Here is a 5434-nt window from a genome sequence, read left to right on the forward strand (position 1 = left end):
ATGGGTTCATCCTAAACTGTGAGGATGCTGCAGGGGTGGGCAGAGTTTCATCCCCTTGTGCACAAGGTCCCTGTAAGATAGAATGGACACCATCAGAACTATCAACAACAAGAGCCTCAGAAATTACTAATCAACACCCAAGGCGTGCACAAAATGCTAAATAGTTATGTTTACAAAAGTTATTTCCATGCCATCAAATGCACAAAAGCTCAGGAGACATTCACTGGAATTTAAGTTCTAGTTTAAAAGAAGGAATGGGCCCTGCCCACTCACTGCGTTCTTCCCTCTGCCTTCCTTCCCCGCTGCGGGACGCCTCCTCATACAGCCGGGAGCCCGGAGCCCGGAGCCATGGCCTCGGGCAACACCCTCTACAGCACCATGGACGGCCCGGAGATGCCAGCCGAGATCGTGGAGCTGTGTGAGATCGAGGTGGAGACCATCCAGGTGGAGACCATCGAGACCACGGTGGTGGGCGAGGAGGACGTGGACTGGGACGATCGCGGAGGCGGGAGCGGCCATGGGCACACCGGCTACCACCAGCAGCAGCAGCAGTCCATGATCGCGCTACAGCCGCCGGTCACCGTGGACCCGAGCCAGGTGCACCACCACCAGGAGGCGATCCTGGTGCAGACACGTGAGTTGGTGGTCGGCGCCGAGGAAGGCTTCGAGGGCCAGATCCCGATCCCAGTTCCAGCGCCGGCCAGCATTGGCGAAGAGGACGACGATGACTACATCGGCCGCAAGAGCAGCGGTAGCGACAGCTCTTGTGGGGCGGCGGCACCGGCAGGGGCGATGCGGGCAACAAGAAGTGGGAGCATGAGCAGGTGCAGATCAATTAAGACGCTGGAGGACCAGTTCTCTGTCACACTATGGTCGTCAGATGAAAAAAAGGTCTTGACCATGAGACTGGCTGGGGAGCAGATCATTGGGGAGAACTCCCCTCCTGACTAATCGGAGTACATGATGGGAAAGATGCTCCCGCCCGGAGGGATCCCCGGCATCAACCTCTTGGACCCCAAACAGCTGGCAGAATTTGCCAGAATGAAGCCAAGAAAAATTCAAGAAGATGATGCTCCGAGAACAATAGCTTGCCCTCACAAAGGATGCCCGAAGGTGCTCAGGGACAGCTCAGCTAGGAGGAGGCACCTGGACACCCACGGCCCTGCGTCCACCTCTGTGCCGAGTGCGGCAAGGCTTTTGTCGAGAGCTCAAAGCTAAACGACACCAACTGCTTCGCACTGGAGACAAGCCCTTTCAGTATAAGTTTGAAGGCTGTGGGAAGCGGTTTCCCTGGACTTCAATTTGTGCACAGACGTGCAGATCCACGCGGGAGACAGGCCCTAGGTGAACAAGAAGTTTGCTGAGTCTACTGACCTGAAATCTCACATCTTAATACACGCTAAGGCCAAAAACAAGCAGTGAGAAACCGTGAGAAGGTAGCTCCTTCTCAGCTCCAGAAGCCTTTTCCAGAAGTGACTGGCAGACAACGCGCCTCTCCTTTGTAGATTGTTTCCAGGAAAGAATTTTTAAAATGAATCCTACATACCTAAGGGACATGTTTTGATAAAGTAGTAAACATTTTAAAAACACAAACTTTATTAAGATGACATTGTTAAGACACCCTATCTTGCTCCGTAATCTCGTTTCAAAAAAAAAATAGTGTTTTTGTAAAGTGTACTCCCAGCAGGCGAACAGTTCATGAACTTCGCATCAAAAGACAATTTGTTATATGACAGTACTAAAAACGGAACTTCTTTTCACATTTTTATAAATATGGATCTCACCTGTTGCTTACAATTTTTTTAATTTTGTATTCTCCAAGTGTGCATATTGTACACTTTTGGGGGATATGCTTAGTAATGCTGTGTGATTTTTCTGGAGGTTGATAACTTTGCTTGTAGTATATTTTCTTTAAAAGAATGGGCAGTTACATGCATACTTCAAAAGTATTTTCCTGTACAAAAAATATTATATAGGTTCTGTTTGCTATCTTAATTTTGGTTGTATTCTTTGATGTCAACACATTTTGTATAATTGTATAGCTGTATTGAATCATGTAGTATCAAATATTAGATGTGATTTCATGGTGTTAATTTAAACCCATTTTAGTTACCTTTTTTCCTCTCCAAAAAATACTGCCAGATGCTGACGTTGCGTGTGCTCCCTTTGCTTGTTGAGTTACAGAATGTGGTGCTTGGTTGTAGAGTATACTGTACTTTGACTATCAGATGTGCATGCACACCATGTCACAGGGAGGGCGACAATTAAACGGTGGTCCTACAGACAGGAATGGCAGAACGAGCTCTGTAAGCACAGTCTTGTTGTCTTCTGTTGTCCAGAATTATCCTAATTCTTGAGCCTCCCAGAAATTGGAAGCTAAATAAAGCTAGTCAAGTTTTCCTTAAAAAAAAAAGAATGGGTTTCTTTTATTTAAAAAAAAAACTAATAAAATAAAGGTGATGCAAAACTCACTGAGAAATTGCTGCCCCTCATTGATTTATAACATTCTTCTGGAGGTGAGCTGTAGGACATTTTCTAAGATCCATACAGCATGTCATATGGCAGAGTATTTTCCCAAACTGGGGCTCTGTTTTGCAGGCATCACACAATGATTAGGTGTTAGTCACTATTTTCCTGGCAAGGGGAGTGTAAATCATGTAGTCCTCTAGAATGAGGAGTCAGCTGGAAGATCAGAGGGTCCAGCCAGTTCCTGGAATCAATGGTAGTTGAATGAGTTTTAGGTTGCTTGCAAGGGCTATAATCAATTGAATTGAAGTAAAATCCCAGGAGAAACTTCTAGCATAAACAGACCATAGATTAAAGCTTAATACGGAGTACTGAGATGGTATGAATAAACACCGCTTTAGTGTTTTGTAGTTTAAGTTCAAGTTATTGAGTGTAGATATAACAATGGTTGTGAGAGGACACTTACCACTACTTCAATACTTTCTTTTTAAAAAAATCATTGTATTGGGGGTTCGTACAACTCTTATCACAATCCATATATACATCCACTGTATCAAGCACATTAGTACAGTTGTTGCCATCATCATTCTCAAAACATTTTCTTTCTACTTGAGTCCTTGGTAACCAATACTTTCTATCAGACCAGTAAATACTCTGACACCAATGTTAGATAATGATACTGCAAGAAAACTGTAACCCAATACTGATAATGGATATACACTAAAATTTCTTTAAAATATTTGGAACAGATTCAGACAACATATTAAAATGATTATATACCACGATGAATTGAAATTTGTCCCAGAGCCCATTTTACATGAGAAAATTAGCACTGTAATAAGCCCATTGACAGAAAAGAGGGTCAACTGTCTAAGTAGGCACAGAAACAAAATAGGAACATTTAAAAATCAAAGGCATTGGGCCTCTTCTCAAGTCCTCCCTCAATGCAAGCTAATAACCTGGCATTCTGTGATTCTCATCTTCCCAGCAGAATTGCTTGAGTCAAAAAGGGTGTATAAGCAAATGTGAAGAAAGCTGGTGATGCCTGGCTATCAAAAGATATAGAGACTGGAATCTTAAAGGCTTGAAGTTAAACAAGAGGCCGTCTATCTGAGAAGCAGCAATGCCCACATGGAAGAAGCACACCAGTCTGTGTGACCACAAGGTGTTCATGGGATCAGGTATCGGGCATCAGAATACCCCAAACAAAAAATCATATCAATGGGAACAAAGGGTGTCAGATTGGCGACCCAAAGTCCATCTGTAAACAATTGAACATCCTCTCACAGAAGGGTCACAAGGAAAGGATGAGCCACCCAGGGTACAGTATAGCACCTATGGAACATATAACATTCCTTCCGTTTTTTAAAGCTTGCTCCACCTCACTATGATGACCCCAGTTTTACATTACAAATTTGGCTAGACCAGAGTATGTACACTGGTACAGATAAAAGCTCTCAACATAGTACATGGAATCCAGGAGAGATAAACCCCTAAGAACAATAATGGGAGTAATGATACCATGAAGGTAGGGGAAAGATGGGGCCACAAGGGGGAGAAAGGGGAACCGATTGCAAAGATCATCTTATAACATTCCCCCAGGGGAATGAACAACGGGAAGTGGGTGAAGGAAAATAGCAGATTGTGTAAGATATGAAAACAATAATAATTTAAAATTCATCAAGTGGTCATGAGGGAAGAAAGGTGGTGGAGGGAGGGAAAAAAAGAGGAGCTGATACCAAGGGCTCAAGTAGAACGAAAATATTTTGAAAATGATGATGGCAATGTATATACAATTGTACAAGTTATAATTGATGTGTGGATTGTAATAGGAGCTGTAAGAGCCCCAATAAAATAATTTAGTTTTAAAATGTCAAAGGCTTTTCATGTAAAAAAACTACAACTGTGACATGAAACAGGTATAGTTCGATGTGCTAATATATTCATTAAAAAAACACCCCACTTAAGAAGCAGGACAAACATACATTTCCACTTTCAATACCGTATTAAAAATTCTATAGTATTTTCTAGATGGACCAATCATAAAAGGAATACTTTTTAAAAGGAAGAAAAGAGGCTTCCAAAGAGAAGAAATAGTAATTCCTCGAATCATCATAAATTAATGATACTTTACATAACAGATTCCAAATATACCATAAATGCTACAGCTATTAAATATTTTTAAAGTTGTAGGCTACATTTCAACACACAAAAATAATTTTTGGCATTGAACACTCTAACCATTAATTGCTAATCTCCAACTGCCAAACCATTAACCCTTACACATTAACATGCTGAACTTCCTTACTAACAACTTCCTAAAGCACTGACCCCCCTAAGTACATGAAAAAGCCCCTTACCACCAGAACTTCTACTAACACCCTGAGCATATCCTGATACCCACAATAGTCTTAACATGCTTAACCAATCCGACCACCATACTCTCTTAACCTATAATGCATTTATCCCAGTTTTTAAATCAGGTAACAGGGTAAACTTTATTTTATAACCTTAAACCTAACTTAATGACCCTAAATCTCAAATTGAGAAACCCAACTCCGAAAATAAGAATCTTAAAACCTTAGCTCTACATCCTTATACCTTAACACATAAGCCTCTAATCAACTCCAAATACAATATGTTAGGCATTAAACCTTCAAAACATAAAGCCCTTTAATATGTCCACGAACATCTGACTCACGACACTTAATTCCTATTTCTATTCCTCGGCAATTGTTCTTGAACCTGGAACACTGATTAATCCCAGGATATAGGTTCTAGTCTTAAATACAGACTCTGAGTCTAATACACTTACAAGCCTAAACAGAACCCCAAATCTAATCCATCAAAAACTCATCTTGCTAATTATGTGTGTGGAGCTATTTTCTCTCTCAGATTTTACGCAAGCAATAAGAACTTGAGTAGGTTGGCAGGCAAACCTAAGAATCACAAAAATATTTTCAGTTAA

General features: G+C 41.6%; 1 pseudogene; it reads left to right on the plus strand.

Moving 5' to 3' along the window:
• The first annotated feature begins 348 nt into the window (after nucleotides 1-348).
• Nucleotides 349-1422, plus strand: LOC142436763 (transcriptional repressor protein YY1 pseudogene; annotated as a pseudogene).
• The last annotated feature ends 4012 nt before the right edge of the window (nucleotides 1423-5434 follow it).

Source organism: Tenrec ecaudatus, unplaced genomic scaffold, assembly GCF_050624435.1.
Source record: "Tenrec ecaudatus isolate mTenEca1 unplaced genomic scaffold, mTenEca1.hap1 Scaffold_602, whole genome shotgun sequence".
Lineage (NCBI taxonomy): Eukaryota > Metazoa > Chordata > Mammalia > Afrosoricida > Tenrecidae > Tenrec > Tenrec ecaudatus.